The 19,665-nt window shown below is 43.4% G+C and overlaps 1 long non-coding RNA gene across 2 annotated transcripts in view; it reads left to right on the top strand.

Annotated features, from left to right (window-relative positions):
- Nucleotides 1–19,665, top strand: part of LOC111934435 (uncharacterized) — a 59,128-nt gene that overhangs the window by 17,847 nt on the left and 21,616 nt on the right. The gene's annotated exons all lie outside the window — the stretch shown is intronic.

The raw sequence follows: 19,665 nt of genomic DNA on the forward strand, positions 1-19,665 counted from the left end.
CCCTGCCCTGAACAGGGGAAAATACTGCAGCTCTTCTGCAATCTGTGCCAACAGCTGAGCAAGAGGCCAGTCCCTCGAGGAGGGAGCACAGCCCTGAGATCAGTCTAGGAAAGGATGTTTGGTAGAGAGGTGCAGCTCTGTTTAAAGAATCAGTTTGGTTTGGGAAGAGAGTGAATGTAAAATGTCCACCCTCCTTATTTCCATCGAGCTTCTTGTTCTGTAGCAAAGCCAAAGGCATGTGGGGCTGGCAGTGGGCTGTGGGAGCATCTCTTCTCAGGATGGTGTGGATTTATTGAGGGATGACTCTGCTCTAAATTTGGTAAGGAACTTAGTCTGGACTGTTGCACTGGGATGTTCATTGGACTCAGTGGGTTATGGATCCAGCAGGGAATTTCTCTGGTACTGCTTACACAGACCTGTTCCCTCACAGGAAGGATCTTGAAAGGTGATAAACTGCTGGTATGAGGGCAATGAACCCCTTCTGCAGTGCTTTGAGACCAGTTTGTGCATTGAGTAAATTCTTTTTTGGTTCAATAAGACAGATTTCCTATTCTCGTGTATCTGCTCTTTGTTTCCCCTACATTTTTAAGATCTTGTGTTCATACAAAGCAAACTACTTTTGCTTGTTCTGTATGTTAGAACCACAAAAATGTGGATATAATTCTGGCCAAAATTTCCAACTTTTCTTTTCCTTTCTACACCTTGAACTATTCACAGCCAGTGGTGGACCTTGGCCTCCAGAGCTATAGAATTAAATTGGTGTGGTGAGGGATCCACTGAACTTCACTTGGAAGCTGTCTCCAACACAAAAGGCATGGATTCAGATGTGGGAATGGCTTTCTGTAGGACAGTGATGAATTCCCTCTGTCACCCAGCTGCTTGTCCTGCAGGACCTCAGGAGCTCTGCTTTTGACCACAAGGCTTCTGAGGGGAATAGTAGTAATTAATAAGAAATAATAATAAAGCTTTAGTTTCTGGTTCTACCAGGATCAGCTTTAAGGGCTCAGGCCAGAATCCTCCAAGGTGATCTTAGTGTGGTTAATTATGAGAGATGATTAACCTTCTGACTTCTTATTTTGGGGGAGTGTGGGGTTTTTAAGGGGAAACTGAGGCACACTGAAGCGACCAAGTTTGCTTGAAATGTAGCCAAGAGGAACAGACCAGCAGAACTGAGCAATAGCATGAAGTCTCTGAATATCTTGCTTAGCTCTTCTTTTTTCACTCTTTTTTGTGTCTGGACATTTGATTAATAAATTTAGCAAAACAATGGACTTGCTTTCCTTAGCTCCCTTCTCACTCCCTTTGGAGTAATCTACAGAGCTCTACTGCAGTTTATGCACTGCAGTTTAAAAATGCACCAGGAAGTCTCATTTCCTGTTCTCTGACTTTCTTCAGCTTTCCTTTGAACTGTAACTCAGAAATAATTACAACAGAAAAAAGCCATGTGCCCATTTCTAGAAATGTTTTAGTACTAATGACAGTTTCAAAATTATTGGCTATGGAAATGATTCTTCTATAGTGAAGATCTTGACCAGCTTGTGAATTTTGAGTATTGATGAGAGATACAGAATGGATTTCTCTCTTAACCCTGTGAATAATTTTTCACAGTTGCCAGTTAGGCTTGAAAAGGAACTTAGCCTGATCAAGAGAGAGAAATGCAGAAGGGAGAAGTAGACAGCCCACACCCTGTCCATGCTTACTCTGCTCCTTGCAATCAGTGACTCGGTGTTGGTTAGCTCCCTCTTGGACACAGAAAATGAGACCAGGGTGGTGTTTCAAGTTGCAGACACTGAAACCAAAGGCCTTTCTATGGTGTGCCAGTTCTGTCTACTTTGTCCACTCGAAACAGGTTTTTTCCAATATAAGAAGCTTACTTAACCCAGGGTTTAAGGCTATTTTTATCCAGTGTGAAATGTGCATGGAAAGAAAGCCTTTGGAGACAGAGGACAGCACTGTTTGTTTTTCCTCAAGGTCTCCTTTATGCTCCAGAAAGATAGAACTATTTTCTGTGAAACTTAGATAACATTCAGATGTCCTGCACACTCATATTGTTTGGGTCAACTCTTTGAGGGGCAAAGCAGCAGATTAATTTGCAAAATCCCACTGTTGTAGTAATTCAGGTGAACTGTAATGTCACTGCTTTGCATGGTCCTGATTTCTATAGAGATTCTGGATTCTCATCTCTGAGACCTTACTGAATCCTCCTATCAGAGGATAACATGTGGAAAGTTCTCCTTCCCTGCCCTGTTTGACCACTGCTCCTGCACTGCTTTCAGTAATAAATAAGGATCCTCCTGGGCTCATCTCACATTAGCTACCAAAATTTCCACAATTTCATAATATATTCAAGTGGAGGATCTTTTTAAAGCACAGCTCCTTAGCACTGTTTGGGGTCAGCACATCCCTTTGTGCTGCTGCTCCTCCTTTCTTTCTTTAAAAGAAAGAAAAACTTTCTTTTATGGTTTTCTCACCATAAAACCTAGGTGTTTATGTAGGTGCTAATTGGTGGGGTCAAGAATTTAAAATTCCAGAATTTGAAGTACTGGTGCAGAGATGACACAGAGAATTTCACAGGCTTTCCCAGAGCAGCCATGGCATTGTTACAGGACAGTTTCACTCCACCTTAAATGCAAAAGCAGGTCTGTAACCATTGTGAGCTTTTAATCGCTCCAATTACCCTGCTTTCCCCATCCTGACAGCTGGCATGCACATGAGTCCCTTGTAAGGGCTTGCATGAGAGGTGGATTTCTTTTTTCCAGTAATGTATATGACCACAGCCCCAACAACACCCAGCAATTTCCTCAGCTGGAGTTTTCTGATTTTTCTCAGCAGATGCTTAGTGCAGAAACCACTATAATGTGCAAGATCACTGCCCTTGCAGAGGATGCAGCAACACAGAGCAAACTGAATCCAGGAGGTTGTTTAAAATAAATGAATAAAATCAATGATACAGAATAATCATTAAGCAAGAGCTTGGTTAAAAAGCTGTGTTGGTAACTGGAAGTTTAGCAACCCAAAAGGCACTTTTTAAATGTATGAAATGAAAAGCTACCTTTTAGTTGTACTAATCCTTCCCCAGAGTTGCTGTGGCACCGGCTGGGTGATGTTCCAGCAGATGCAGGAGCCCAGCAGAGCTGCTCAGGGTGTGCAGCCCCAGAGAGGGCACAAACCCTGCCCACTCGTGCGTGCCTTCAGCTCTACCTTTACTCAGACAGGCTCATGATTGCTCTCACAAACTGCAAAGGATTCATCCTAAAACCCAAAAAGGCTCATGCTTTAAGGACTCTTCTCCATTTTTCCCCCTCTTTCCTATTTTCTCCATCTCAGAAATTGGTTCTGAGCAGATGGGCTTACAGCAGCTGTATCAGGGACCCTCTGCTCTTTTTATTTTTTCTGTCCTTGTGCTACTTGTGCTCATAATGTGTGCACAAAGCTCTGTCCATCAGATGAGCTTTATCATGAACAGATTGGTGGAATTCCTTGGTGTGCCCTCAATGAAGCAAAGTAGCTCGGGGAATCTCTCATTATATTTTATTCTCTACATGCTGAATGTGTTTCAGAACCATCTTCCTCTCCCAAACTGAAATGTGAAAAGCAATTCTGCTCCACCTACTGACCTTCATGTCCTTGCCCCAGGTAGAGCAGGAATTCCTACAGAGCTGATATTTTCTCTGCTTCTGAGGAAAAATTCCTTTATTTGCTCTGAGTCACACTAGATGCTATCTGTGGCTCTGTGGTTACACAATTCCATGATCCTACTCCCTGCTTAGAATTTGCCATGGGATTATCAGAAAGCAGAAACTGGAGGACCTTTATAGGTGTGAACACAAGTGTCCTTGATTTATCTTGGCTTATTCTGTTTGCTGAAACAAGTCTCTCTGTGTCCAGCTAAGATTTTGCACAAATGAATGTGGTGTGCAAAATTTAGAGCAACACATTTTGTACTTGCATCCTTTGGCTGAGAGGGGAATGAGCTCTGTCTGGGGGGAGTTCCTGGATCATAGCACCTGAGATGGGAAATAGGGAAAATTGAATCAAAAAAAACCCCTTTTCAGCTCTCTAAAGAACATGTCTTGGTGAGATCCCACCCAAATCTTGCTTTGATTGCCTCTTACTTGAAATAATGAAGAGTGATCTTGGGGGTTTTTTAATTTTATTGTTAAGAAGTAGCAGATGAACATGGCCAAAAGTGAGTAGGAGCAATCTGAGGAATTGCAGAATGCTAAAAGAAGGTGAAAGCACTGTGAGGGGTTCCATTACTGCCTGAGCTTTAGAGACAGAATGTGCAGTATTTAATCACAGCCTTACAGGATTGTGCTTTATGAATGCTGCTGTTGAATAGTGAGGTTGGTCCAGCAGTGCCCTCGGTGCCCAGTGTGGGAAGAACTCCTGTTTGCTTGGATCCCAGGTCTGATCCCAGCAGCTGCAGCCTCTCCAGTGCCAGTTCTGACACTGAATAAATTTCAGTTCATCAGAAATGGCTGCTGCAGCATGAGGGCTCTCCCACAGAAATAGTTCACGAGTGATTACCCCCTCTCTGGCTCCAGCAGACAGCACAGCAAATGTTTGCAGAGCACGGCAATCATTACAGTATCAATCCTATTGCTTCTGAATGGAAATGCACGAGAGAACTCTATGTACAAACCCCAAAAATATTTCCTGGGCACAAAGCCAAAGCTGAATAATTTAACTACATTGAAATGCTTCGTGTTTGGGGGAGTGTTTTTTCATGCCGATGTATGAAAGTCAACATGTTCTCAAGGAAAGCAGAGGTTTAATAGAAACAGTGGTGGCAGAATATTTTTTCATTGAATTTTGACCCATTTTCCTGAGGCATGCTGTTCAAAACTCAGGGGCACATGCAAATTAGGGGCAAAAGTCTAATTGACACATGCATTTGCCATGATGGAAGAACAGAATGGAAGGGATTTGGTGTTAGGGGGTTAATAATACCCTGGGTCTGAACAGAAGGGGAGTGTGAGGGGGTGGGAGGTGGTTCTAGTTCCATGAGTCCTACCAGTGTCAACCCTGGCAGATATATAATTAGCCTACTCGATTAACATCTCAGAATAAAAATATGAATATGAGCGCTATTCTACTCTGGCAACCCCAGGCTGAGGAGCTGGAAGGTGCAGACAGAGATGCTGAGGGTGGGCAGCAAAACCTTGTGGGTAGAACAGCTGGTAATGAACTTTTGCTCACTGGAGGCTTAGCACGACTTCCCTTTCCCTTGTTGATAGCAAAGCTGCTGTCACAGCCTCCCTCCTGATTGTGGGCTCTCAGAACCTTGCACGGTCCTGTCTGTGACTGCTCTGCTTGGCAGTGTGCTGTGGGACCATGGATTTGTGCTCCCTCAGCCTTGTGTGGAGCACCAGAGCCCTCCAGGAACTGCTGAGTGCCACAATTCACACAGACAAAACAGGGAGCATTAGCTGCTCTGTTTTTTCCCTCTCTGCTCACAAGCAAAATAACCAAGGGAACTCATCCTTCCCCAGAATGTGGAAGTGGGAATAAGTACCTGTACAATCCCACAGGGCAGATGTCTGATAACAAATCCATGCCTAGCTCTCCCTCTTGGAAAATTAAGGAATATAAGAGCTCATTATTATGTGTGCCCCAAGCAGAAGCTTAGCAGCTCGCAGGACTGACAGCTCAGATTATTGGTGTATTTATAATAAAGGCTTTTAAGTCTGCCACATGGATTTGTGAGTCAGCAAAGAGAGCAAATAGGTCTGCAGAGGACAGGCCAGCACAGAAGGGAAAACTGTCAGGAGTTACTCAACCTTGACCATGCCCCAGTCTGCCTCCATTTCCTTTAGCCATAACCATTGTTCTGGGAATGAGAGATTTGTTTTTAATTTCTTTGAAAGCGAAGTGCAGGGAAGGCAGTGGGAAGTGTGGCAGGAGCTGGCAGCAGCACAGGGGTGAGCTCTGCACAGGGTGGTATCCCAAATCACTCCTCCAAAGGCTGCTGACCCTCTTAACCCACAGCTGGAAATACACTGCGCTGTCCAGGTGTGTAGTGCAGCAGGTCTGGGGACACTGATTGCCTTTCTAATGGGTTTACAGCTGGAGATACCAATTTAGGGCTCATAGGAAGGAGAATCCTTAATCCTGTTCACTCTGGAGGCTCCTTGCAGGGCTGAGACCACAAAGAGGCCAAAAGTAAAACACAAGAGATGACTAATTACCAGTGTTTTAACATTTAGCAGTTTTTATGATTTATATAATGCAGAAGACCTTAATGATACGCAATTTTTTCACACTGAAACTTCAGAAAAAAATGAGCCACACTGTTGTGACTGGCCAGAAAGCAGCAGCTGAATGCCATGACATAAAGGGGAGATTTTAATGAAATGTATGCACAACTCATACCAAAAGTTGGTTGGAATGGAACACTAATTCATATTAGGAGCTTCCAAAGCCTTGCTAAACACAGCTCCTAATCACTCACTGATGGTCCCACTCCGCTTTTTATAGCAGTGGTAATCCAGGTAACCTGGACAAACTCCAACTTGGATAATTATGTTCTCCTGACCTGAATTCTCCTTGGTGTTTCAAATGGATGCTATTCCTGGGCTGATAGCCTTAATAAGCAATTGCTGCTTTGTGCACTCTGTGTTTCACCTGAGTGAGGTGTGTCTCCCTGGACACACAGCCTGTCTCAGGGATGTTGTGGGAGGTTTATAAACTTTGTAAATCCTTTGTAGGAGTAAAGTGGGAGAGGATTTAGAGCATTTCATTTGCAATTTACAGCATCTACTTGAAAATATTTTTGTTGATATATATATATATCAGATGTAGTAATTAAATCAGATATTTTGGCATGCATGCACACTCTGGGATGTGGGCATGGGAGGCACTTTAATAGGCAGTCCTAGAAATTCAGCTTTTCTTGGCATTTATCACTGGCTTCAAAGAATGAATGCTCATAATTCTGCCAAACACTCAGTAATGAGGATTTCAGCTGAGCATTTCCAGCTTGTTCTTCCCAGTTCCAGCTGGTCAGCCAGTACCTGAAACAGATCAGTGGTTCCTGGAACCACATCTGCTCCAGGAAGGCTCAGCACAGATGAAAGAACCCTTGCAGATAAACCCTCTGGAGTTTTTTTCAGGGGAAAGGAGGCAGGTGGGGGGTGTTTGGGTTTTTTTTGTTGGTCGAAAGATTTTTTTAATAAAGACTCAAATAGGAGGCAAGGAAGCTGTAAAGCAGATCTAGTGGATCACCCTGGGGACACCAGCTGAGTCAACATTAGCTAAATTTACCAAACTTTCTTCCCCACATTGATTTCAGTCTGCTCTGAGTGTGAAATACTTCACTGCTGTCACCTACCTGGTTTGTGTTTTTATCTAAATAATTTTGCTCATCCTTCAGCTGGTGCTTGGGCCTTATCTGCCCTCCTTCACCAGCTGTTTGTCACATTTCTCTATGGTCTGAGCTCCTGGGGCATTCCTGGACAGGCTCCCCTCACCAGCCAAACAAGAGCAGGCAAAGCAGGACCAACACTCCAGGAAACCATGGAATGTGTGTAGGAAGGGATCAGAGGGAAAATTGGGATCAAACTCCCAGATCTGAGGAGGATGGGACAGGAAGCAGGAGGGTGTCTGGAAGGAAGAGCAAAGCTGCTGCTGATGTTAAAGGATGTGTCAGCAGAGCACGAGTAAGAGGGAAGTGGAAAGGTGGAGTGTCAGTGGGTAAGGAGGGAGGCACAAGCAGAAAGGACAAGGGACTGGGAGCAGGAAATTGCACAAAGCCACTGCTCAGAGGAAACAGTCAAAATTCCAATCCTCAACCCCAAAGCCATGCTGGCATTCCCACTCCTCTCAGTGTAAATCTACAGTGAATTCACAGTGAAACCCCACTGGCTTACATCAGGGCACAGCCACAAAGCCATTGCATCTTCATTGTGTAGTAAAATCCACAAATTATGTATGTGTGACTGTGTAAGTCCTGTTCTTTGCTTGGACACAGTTGCTGTTTTAAGCAGTCAAACAAATTGAGACTCACAGAACAGGCCAGATCATCCCCCAGTGCATTAAACATGGATGAACTTGACCTAAAATCTTTTAAAATCTTTTAAAATTGCATGAACTTCCCTCTGTTGCTAGCAAAAACGTGAGTTATAAATGCTGGAGCCAGCTGAGGCCACCAGTTCCTTGAAAAAATAACATTATACACATAAAACTCTTTGTGATAGGCACAAGAATGATTGCAGACTTCAGCTCAGTACCGTGAATAAAGCATTCCCAGAATTTTGGGGAGGACTTGTGCTGCTACAGCCACTCTGTGGGTGCCTGAGCCCAGAGCAAAGCCCACTGTGATAGTTTCCAGAGATGTTACAAGAATTAAAAAGAGATCACAACATCACTTCCAACTGGCTTCCCAAATGGTTTTATTAATGGTTTCAGGATGTGAGTAAATTAAGCAGATTAACTGTGAGGTTTTATTTTTTGTGTTTCAATGGAAAGAAAAGTAGGAAACCCCTTGCAAATGAATCTGCCATGAACTCAGTGCTTCTCTGAATAAGCATTTTTTGCTTCTTTTCACTTTTGATTTTGAGCTACTTTCATGTTTCAGTCTTGGGAAGTTATTAGAGGTAGAAGACCCCTGATCTCCCAGGATTATTCTTGTGCTGAGCCCCTTTTTCTGTGTAAGCACAGGCTGGAAATGAGCTGGTGTAGGAAGAGTTTCTGAGAGGAACTGAGCAAGAGGAGAGACTCTGTCTCTAAGGGGAAGAAATAACCAAAACATGATCAAAAGACCAGTGTTGCAGACACTGTCAAGTGTGGGATAGGAGAACTTTTGTCCATCTGTATAACTGCTTTTAATTGAAAAAATTAATTTTACCACCACCCTCTCCTTCCACCTCTGCACTCTGAAATGGATGTGAAATACCACTCTTGTGTCAGGAAAAAGAGCTGAAGTGCTGAGGAGCTGCAATAAATATCTGCAGATCTAAAACTTTTCCTTGGGATCTACAGAAGTCCAGATGAGTCCCATGAATTCCAGAAAGATCCAGTGAAATCTCAGATACAAATATGACAAGCTGGAGGCAAAGGCACTCTGGCTTTGGGTAATACCCAGAAGAAATCATCATTCATCAAAACAAAATCAACACCTTCTTCTTAGATCTGTGCCTGAGACACAGCTCTAGTACACTACAAAAAAAATTCTTCCTCTGCCCACAAAAGACCTTTTCACTGGAGGGAATTTTCCTCTCCCATTCCTTGTTTTCCCACTGATAAAAACCTGGTTTGTTTTTAGGGGTTTTGGCAGTCTACCTCCAAAACTGAAATCCGAAATAAGACAATTCCATTTTTTTTTTGGCACATCTGCTGTTTTTTGTGTGTCAGAAGTCAGTAAAATCCACAGATGCTGGAGTTCATGCAGAAGATAGAGGTATTTCCTGTGCACTGCAGATTTGCAGTGAGCAAATCCATGCAGTGGGTGCCCTGTTGCACAGTTCCCATGGAGACAGCACATTAACAGAGCTGTTTTCCTTATTCCTGCCAGCACTAGAGAATTACACACAGAAACTTTCCTGCTCTTTCCCCTTGTGTTGCACACAGCCAAGGTGCTGCTCCTACCCTTGTGTCTGGGATTGTGAAAAACCAGGTTGACGTGTTTTTTTATAGAATTTAAAAGTTTAATAAAAAGACAATTATGAGACAAAAATGAAGTATATAGATATGGTGTCTCTGCATTCAGCCAAGAGAGCACATCTCACTAACAAAGGATTGTCCCTTAAAAACAGAACCCTACTACATATCCATAAATTCTCATACATATTCAGACATTCTTCTTAGGATCTTTGGTGTTCTTCTGTTTAGTTTTCTCTTGCCCCCTTCCCAATAGATCAATCTTCTTGGTGCCATCGAGATTTACATTCCCTGATACCAGAAATGCAATAAATTCCTCCTCCCCAGAGCTCTGGTCACTGCTCTCTTCATCTGGATAAGATAGTTTATAAGTGCAGGGGTTCTCTAGCTATCTTTTTCAGTCTTTGGGTTATACAAACAAAAGTAGTTTTTGTTTTAATACTATGCCATAGCTTAACATGTATGTATTATACCACTATTTCTAAGTTTCATCAGTAACAGAAATAAAGGAAACTATATTAATACAGCTAAATTTTCTAATCTCATACATATAACATTCATTATGATATTTGCCAAAAGACAAGAATATGATGTGCATTTATAACAGGATCAATGAAAAAAGCCCGTTCTCTGCATTTTTCTCCGAGCTGCTGAAATGCAGCCTCAGTCCCAGCACCTCTGGGGTTTAGCAGAGTTCACACCTCAGCTCTCCCCACTTTGTTCCTCAAACCATGCTTACACAATTTCCTGTTTAGAAGCAAAAAAGGGGCTAAACAGCCCTTGGTGCTTCCTCTTGTAGCTCAGTCGTTTCTTCCCCAGAAGCAGCTGACAGTCAGGATATTTCTCTGATAGGCACTTGAGCTATTTTTTCACATTCTCATCAGTTCAGATGGCTCTTTGTAAGAGCAGTTTCAAACCCTAATTTCAAGAGGCTGGAAAATAATCAGATAAAATAGGTTCTTTGAGTTGTAAAAGCATTAGCTGAGCAGGCTTTGCTCAGTGTCAGAGAAGCACAAGGGGCAGAACTAATATCCGAGAGAAGCTCTGTAAAGAAGGTACAAGAAATCTGAATCACACTTCTGCAGACATTGCTGTTCCTTTGCAGTACTCTCTGTGCTTCTCTGAGGTCAAAAAAAGGTTCCTGGTACTTATTAATTCCTTCAATTTAAACATTGTTTTATTGAGTTCAGAGGTGGAAGCTTTGCAGATGAAACCCTCTGGATTTTCGTTCCTCCTTTCTGTTTGGGGAAATTGAAGTGTCACTGTGACCAGGGTTAGCAGATGCACCAAAAGGTCAGCAAGACACGTCACATGTGAGCAATGAAAACCAAATCTTTCTCTGATGGGTTTGACTGAAGTCTTTCCAAGATGGCAAGACTGAAGAGAAGCTCTGGAGAAGCAAAGAGGGAGACTTCAGAGGAGAAAACAAGTTTTTAAAATACACAGGGAGGTCTGTGCAGTGCAGGTGTTGGAGGGTTCATATTCCAGGAGCCCTCAGAGGCCTGGCTGCAAAAACTGCTGAGTGAAGGCAAAACCCTGTTCCAGAGTGTATTCCTGTTCCCCAGATTGATGATATCCAGGAGATAAAGGGACATCAACCAGGTGACATCATGGTTTTTCACCACCTCCAATATCTCCTCCCAGACATTAACATCCACCCTGAATCCATGTTCTGCTCTGCATTATTTTGCCACTAGTTGCACACTAATTCTTCAATTACCGTGGACTGGAAAACTGGAAGGGAAATCCTTCTGTCCAGTGCTCTGTGTCCTTATGACTCTTCCTGGCCTGAATTTGGAAGGGCTCCACTTTGCAACTCCTTTCCATTCCCTGGGGGCATTGGCAGCCAGGCACCAAGAGGTTAAACTGAAGCTCCAAGCCCTGCCTAACTCCCAGCAAGTCTTGGGCAGAGATGAGCCACATATGAAGCAGCATCTGAATCAGGCTGTAATTTGTAGCCCAGGATGTTCAAGTTGTGAAACCAGAGCTGTCTGCCTACACATGCGAGGCCAGAACCTGGTGATGTAAAATTCCCTTTCTGCTCAGAGAAAAGCAAGCTTTGGACCCCAGGGGGAAACAGGGAATCTGAATTAGATGATGCCCTTGTTTTTCCTCACCTGGGCAGTCAGTGGGATTTGGATCATGGGATAAAGAGCAGCACATGATCCAGGGTCAGAAGGACTCAGCATCCAGCTGTGTTGATGAGTCAGGAGCGGTGTCTGGGATTTATTCTTTTTTAATACATATTTTTACCCTGTTACTTTATGATTCTGTTGACTTTTCAAATCCAGTAATAAGCACTTTAACATCTTCAAAGTGCTTACAGATACTATCTCACTTAATCTCCCAGGGAAGGAACACAAGAAAATGATCAGTAACAGATAAGAAAATGATTTAATTTTGTAAAAGAACCTAAAGGTTATGACGAATTAAAGGCCTGATGTCAGCTTAATCAAAGCAATGGAAATGAGCTGGAACTTGTATCCATCCAAGGTTTCTGGTATCCATTCTGTGCGTTTGGTCTGGGTGTGGAGTCCCTTGTCTGGTGAAAGGGCAGAAGAAAGCAAGACAGAATTACACAGAGAGCTGGGCTGATATCCCTGGGGAAAGGGCTCATGGCTCTGCTCCCAGCAGGATGGTGGGGCTGCAAAAACAGGGAACTTCTCTGCCTCCAGCCCCTTGCAGTGACCATTGGAGCCTTTCCAGAGGGGCAGGAGCTCGTGGCTCTCTTGGCAAGTACCCACATTGCCCTGGCCAGAGCCTGCTGCTGCCCTTGCCAGTGTCACTGTGCTGGGAATAAATGTCACATGAAAGAATAAATTACAGCTGGGAGTGCCCAAACCCCAGAGAAGCGCCCAGTTTGCAAATTAACACAAAGATTCTGGCTTATTTTGTTATATGGGAGGCCAGCTGGATAAAAATATTTCGTTTTGGATAGTAGTTGTAGAAGAATGGGAGGACTGGGGTCATAGAAAGCCCAAAATCTTTGTGAGTTCCAAGTGCTGGTTTGAATGCACTTTTATTTTACAAGACCTTCAGCTATTCCCTGCATGCTGAGAAACACATTCTGAAGGGCCATTTTGAAGCAGTACAGCACAAAAAAAAAAGCATTCCTCCTTCAGAGAGCACAGAATACTAATTTAGGGCTGGCAAGTCCTGGGGAAAAAAAGGCTCCTCATGGTCCCCTTTCATGAGAATGTTTTTTCCCCTGCCCTTTTTGAATTTAATAATGTGTCAAATTAGGGTTAAAGTGCTCTGTTTCCTCAGCTCTGCTCTGACTTTGATGCTGTACAAAAGCTCCCCAATTCTGCTTTTCTCTGGCACTGCTCAGCCATAAGAAATTCCCAAATTCCCTCTGCAAAGGAATTACTGAGCAAAGGAAAGCAGCGAAGGGAGCGTGTAAACAAGGCAGGCATCAGATCCACCCCAGCATCCTGCTCTGCTGGGAACACTGGCACCAGTTTGGCATCACTGGGTTTGGGTCTGCCTGGCCAACACATCCCAGCTGGCCACAGACTGCCTTGGAAAGCCTTTTTTGTCACCTGCTCTTGAATGGATTTTTTAGATTTTTAGATTTTTAGATTTTTGGATTTTATATCTGGGATATGAAACACCTGAGCACTGTTTGGGTGAGGCACATCCCTGCTTTAGGTTAGAATCCTGAGTAGATTGCTCGTGTTCAGAATTCCTTTAGAACAAGATGGATTTGGAAAAAAAAAAAAACAACAAACAAACGACAAATAAACAACAAAAAAAACAAATTTCCTGCACTGCTCCTCAAGCTTTACACAGTTGAAGTTTCTCTCTATCCTTGTGGGACAGGCCAGGGTCCTTTTGAAAGTACCTGATGTGCCCAGTACCACTGCACCTGGGGCCAATAAAAACCCCCTTGGTGCAGAGCTCAGTCCTGCCCTTCCCCACAGAAATCCCCCCATTTTGCCCCAAACCCGTGCCTACCTTGCCTTGCCAATACAGACACCAGGAAAGTCCAGACTCAGGTACAAATTGGCAGTAATTTCTGAGCCTGGCTGGATTTTATCTTGTAATGATGGCTCATTACACCAAATTATGCTCTTAATGACATCTGTGAATCAGTTTATTCTTTCCAAAGAGTTAATTATGAAGACATTCTTGATTTAAGTAGGAAAGTGCATCTACAGATGTCATCCAAAAGCTGGGTTATAGGATTATGTATTAATCTTTTAGATCCCTGAGAACACGTGGAAATTAGCATTCAGGTTTTCTCTTGGAGCTCGTCCCTACCACACACAGGACAATCCAAATGTGTGAAATGCCTTGGAAAGGCTTCAGAAATGCTGTGTCTGTGAGGTGATTTGGCCATGAGCCATGTACTGATTCACTGAATAGAACAGATCCTCTGCACTCCTCCAGAAATCTCCAGATATTTACAGGAACAGTTTCCTTTTCTTACCTGTGATCAAATAGTGCTTTACAGCAGGGCTGGCTGATACCTGCCACATCCAAACCTCTCACACAGACAGTAAAACTGATGGACTCTGAGAAGCAGGGACTTAAATCCCTTTTTATGAGAGCAATGACTCTAAAGAGCTGTCATTGCCACAGTTGGTGTGACCTAGAGCTGAAGGTATATTCAAAAATCAAACAAACTAAACAAAGCTTTTGGAGGGAGATCAAATGTGAACTGGTGCTTGGTTCATGTGCTGTGCATTTTCCAGATATGGGATAAATAAAAGTTTGAATGGGGAATGATCAATAAGAGAGTAAATTGCAGGTACCAAACTAACTCAATAAATCCGAGGCTTTTGGTTCCATAATTATAACTCTGATGTTATAATCTTCTATCCTGCACAAGCAATGTCAGGAAACACAGACAACAATCTGGTATTCATTATATTGATCTGAATTCATGCACAAAGTATTTCAGATCCTGTAGGTTTTTGGAGATGTGTTGTACACTGAGATTAATGACCCTGAATATTACAGGGCTCTTTGCAAGCATGCACTGCACACATGGCTGGGGAAAAGTTATCTCACATTTTTCATCTTTTCTTCTCTGGGGGAATTCCATTTTCACACCTGTGAGGTCAAGCCTGGAAATGCTTCCCAGTTCTCAATGGTCTCATACTGGAACACGTAGCTCTAATGTGCACCAAGACTTCTCTGATCCTATCAGAGAGCCACTTGTCAGACTGAAATGGGACCAGAAGGTCTTGTTCTGAAATTCAGCAGAGCCTCTCCCTGGCCCTTGGCATGACTCCCATGTTTATATTCATGACCAAATGTACATGAATGATAAATGTCTTTACATAATTAATATCCACATATATAATCTGCAAGGAATCACAGAGAGCAGAATTGTATCATCCCAGTGTTTAAAGCAGGCTTTTGAAATTATATGTTGTGCATGAAGATATCCTGAGCTGAAAGCAAGGCTCAGCCTGGTGTGTCAGGCTGTGGCCTCAGCTTTGTCCTGCTCCCAAGGACAATTACAGGGGAGTCTGTGGTAGGAATTGTTTGGGTTAAGAAGGTTCTTTTCTTAAAATCAGAGCCCAGCTCTGACTTAGTTTCAGCAACTGCAGCAGAAATTCCCTTAACCCAGCAGAGTGTGGAGCACAGTTCAGTCCTGTTCTCTCTCTTCTGTCTTGCATCTCTCAGTGTTACCTCAGATCCTTCGGGACCTTTTGAAAAATACAGAAAAAACCCTCATTCTCTCTTCCAGCCTTTTATTTAGTAATTTTCTCTTCTTCTTCTCCCAATGCCTCCTCGATCTCATTTTCTCTTTTCCTTCCTCATTTCATCTAGACTCTGTTTCATGTTGAATAAAGCACATCCCCCGTAACAGGCAATTTAATTTAAAAAGAGATAGCACCTATTTCATTTTTCCTTTTTGTAGCAGTCTCCTTCAAGTAGGCAAAGGTTCTCTGCACTGTGTTCTGTAATTAACTTGTCTTTGAGTCAACCCATATGCTCAACTAATGCAAATTATTTTCTAGCTAAGATCATTTATTGGTTGAAAGAAAATTAATATTTTAAAGTAACATGAAAAAGTAACTCAGCTGGTTTAGTGATTCTGAAAATTTGGTGAAAAAAAGGGAAAATTTCCAATGGATGTCCATATTCAGGGAAGCTTTGATTGGATCTGAATGGGATTGTGTTCTGCATCCTGCAGCTTTATATAAGCCACATTATATTTCATCTACCAAAATATTCCCTACTGCAGTGGAAAGGATCTTGGGCCTTTCAAAATGTGTTGGAAAAGAATCTGGGGGAGAGATGGGAGAAGTGGCTTTTATCCAGCTCTGACTACTTAGTCACTGGCTGGAAGGACACCAATGGCAGAACCAGGAGGATTTAAGGAAACTTTTCCAAAACAAGGATCATTTTAGTGTTTCCTGCCTCGTGCTTGAACCAGGCTAAATGTGGGAGCATCAACTGCAGCAGTAGAGCAGAAACACTGCAGAGGGGATTTGTGAGAGAAGGGGGGAGGGAAAGTTTAGGATGCTCAGGATGCTGGTGTGAGCCTGCTCCAGCCCCCATCCCAAAGGAGGGTGGGATGGCCTCTCCATCATTCTGAGACAATGAATATCCTCTCCTTGGAGCCTCAGGCCAGAAATTCAAGCCACACCAAAGCTGCTCCGTATGTTCTCACACAAAGTTCACGTTTCAGCTTTCAAGTGGGTTTGTTCCAGAAGAGAATACAGGGATTTGCTGTTGACTTCAGCCTGACCGAGGTTCCACTTGTAAACTGCCTTAAAATCTCTGGCACTTGGCTGCAGTTCATTTCTCTCACAAATCCCTGAGGTCATGATTCAACAAAACAATAAATCCAGCTTAAGGGCTCCTTGTGCCAGCTCAGAAGTCATGACACAGAATAACATCGCACACAGCACTGCTCCACAGCGAGCAAACTTGCCTATTTGAATGTATTAAAAAGTAATGAGAAGTTTATGTTGGAGCAGAAGTCTCTGTCCTAATGAGGCATCTCCTGCAGCTCCTGCTCCAGCATTTTTACTCTGTCAGAAGTGGCCTGTCCTCCTCCAGTCAGGGAAAGTGAGAGTGAGTGCTGTGACCTGCACTCTGCATTTCACCATAAGCACGGTCCAGAGCCGATGTCTGATCCACATCCAGAGGGGATTTCTGGCAGAGCAGCAGAGCAGAGCTCTGCTATTATTGATCCCAAAACCAGGGCCTTGCCCAGCAGCCTGGGAAGAAGTTTGGAAAAAGCAGGAGAGCTTTCACAGAGGCACTCAGAGAACATCAGGGCACTCATTTCTCCTGCTCTTCCCATCAGAGAAGTCAGCAAAGCTGCGAGGGCAGAGAATTCTTCCTGAAGCACAGAAAGAGTCCAGTGAGATATCCCCAAATGGGAAAGCAGCTATGAAACATTCCAGCTGTGGTAGAACAAGGAGCTGTTCCTCCCCAGCCCACCCTGTGAATATTCCCTCAGCTGGGCCCTGCCAAACATGCCCTGGTGGTAAATGCCCGAAGTCAGGCCTGAAATAATTTAAATTCTTTGTCCCAGCAAGGAGAAGCTCAGCAATTCCTGGAGATTCATTGCTAGAAGTCCCAGACTGAGCTCCTTTTGGGAAATATGATTGATCCCTGATAGCAAGTTTGCTTGAGTTTTCTGGATTTTTTTTTTTTTGTGGCATTAAGCCATCATACATTTGCCTTAACTATTTCACCACTTTGTGTGCTGTGTTCTTAAGTCATTAATTTTATTATCCATGGGCACTTTGACTGACACAGGTGAACATTTCACACCAACTGGGCACATTCTTTGCTGGTCCCTGAGCCATGCTGCTAAATCCTCCCAGCTAGAGAAACAACAACTCAAACATCTGAGGTCACATTCACAACAGCCAGAACAATCCCGCAGTCTCTTCCAGAAAACAAGGAATTGCAATAAACAAGGGAGAGGCTTCCCAGAAAGTCATTTCCCAGTGAGCTCAGTCCATCCTGAGCTGCAGAGAACTGAAGCAGTTTGTGGCAGCTCTGCCAACCATCCCCGATGGAGAATGAGCAGGGGGCTCTGCAAATCTGGAGGCTTTGAGTGATGTTTTTAGGGCCAGAGTCCATTCTGGGCTCTGCTGTTATTTGCCTACAGCTGTTCTGGCTTTGTAGCTGTTAAGTTTAATCTGTGCTGAAAGGGAAAAAATGGAAATGAATTCGTTAGTGATAGTGCTCGTTGTTTTCTTGCACAGTTTGTGTGCAGAGCACACAGCACAGTGCAGCCCCAAGGCTTCACCCACTGCAGGAGAGCTCCAGAGAGGAGCTTTCCCATGCCATAACACTGACCCCCTGGAGCACACTGGCTGTTTTGTTCTGCTCAAGCCAAGGTCAGCAGGCAGATAATCCTAAAACCTTTCCAAAAGCAAACAGAATTAAACTCTGTAACAAAACACAGTAGTTCAATTTCTTAGAGTCAATCAAAATCGCAGAACTCCTGGAGTGGAAGGATTCCTGGCAATGAAGCAAAATCAGAGAGGCAGGAAAATAAAAAAATAAAAAGAAGAGAGAATGACACTTCAATATGTAGAATAATCACAACCAATATTTATTTATTTTTTAAGTGAGACAAATGGAAAGGAAATATTACAGAAACATTGGGATGGTCAAGATCCCATTGCAGCCTGCAGCTTCCTCCTGGGGGCAAGGGCAGACACCGATCTCTTCTCTCTGGACTTGTGGCAGGACCCAGGGCTGGAGCTGGGCCAGGGCAGGTTTAGGGTGGAGATCAGGGAAGGTTCATCCCCCAGAGGTGCTGGCACTGCCCAGGCTCCCCAGGGAATGGTCCCAGCCCTGAGGCTGACAGAGCTCCAGGAGGGTTTGGGCAGTGCTCCCAGGGATGCCCAGGGCAGGATTTTGGGGGGTCTGAGTGGGGACAGGGGCTGGACTGGCTGACTCTTGTGGCTCCCTTCTAACTCAGGATATTCTTTGAATCTCTGAAAACTGCATCCAAGCTGATTGTACTTCCTTTGGAAGCCAGGTCCTCTAGGATACCCATATTAACACCAAATTTTGGGGTCTTGAATGAGTCTGTGATCAGTAGTGAAAACAGTAGCCAGGAGTAGGTATTTTAGAAATTGCCATGGAGTTATTGTCATGACAAATCAGCAATGCCTAGTGGGTGACACACCTTCATATTAGTACCTCTAATTCATCCAAAATGTCCTTTTTCCGTTCTTGCAGCGTGCTAGAAAAAGCTGTCACGTCTTGGATGGGATTCTAATTACTAGCAGAATACTCAGTTGTTGACAGATTCGGCTTCCTGTTGGAAATAAATGTAAACTAGAATAGGAAAGCTGACCTGATCCAGCTGAGGTCTCTTTGAGGTGAAAAATAGAACAATCACCGGATGCAGGTAGATAAAATTTTTCCTATGGCACAAAAGATTCTGTGGGACGTGCTGATTTTGCAGAACTAAAACCTTTCCCAGGGGTACATCAATTCAGTTTAGCAGGGAAGAAAAAGAGATAACTTGAATAGTTTAGATTTTTTTTATAACACTTGTTATTCATTAACAATAAAAGAAATGTCAGCGGTAAGGAAAAATTTCTTATACATATGCAAACAGTGTATCAAAATCAACACAAAATGGTTTGGTTCTTTAAAAAAGTATTTGGCTTTATTGTAAGCTTCACAATTTTTGTGTTTTTGTTTTTATTTTCTCTAAACAATGAGTATTTTCTGAAGTTTTGCCTGTGTTTAAAAACTTTCATGGTTTGAAATACAGGCAAAATAGACTAGCCAATATACAGTAAATAAAGAATATATATCCTATTGTCCTTTTATCTTGTGGGTGTAAGGGGCAGAGCGAGCAGGGTGATGAATAAACTGCAAAGACTTCCAGTTCCTGTTTTCTGCTGCTTTGGGCTGTTGGACAGCGCACGAGACCTTGAGCATTTCTCACTTTGTTGATTTTCCTGCCCCTGAAGGGACACGAAAGGCTGAGGGTTTCCTGCCTGACGCAGATTGCTGGGGAGAGAGGGGCAGCAGAATCACCCTGGTTCCACAGGCACACCCCTGCTCAGGGCACTCACAGGCCAGAAATAAACACCTGCTGAGGGCAGGACTCAAAAT

The sequence above is a fragment of the Cyanistes caeruleus genome, chromosome 12, assembly GCF_971803275.1.
Source record: "Cyanistes caeruleus chromosome 12, bCyaCae1.hap1.1, whole genome shotgun sequence".
Taxonomy (NCBI): Eukaryota; Metazoa; Chordata; class Aves; order Passeriformes; family Paridae; genus Cyanistes; species Cyanistes caeruleus.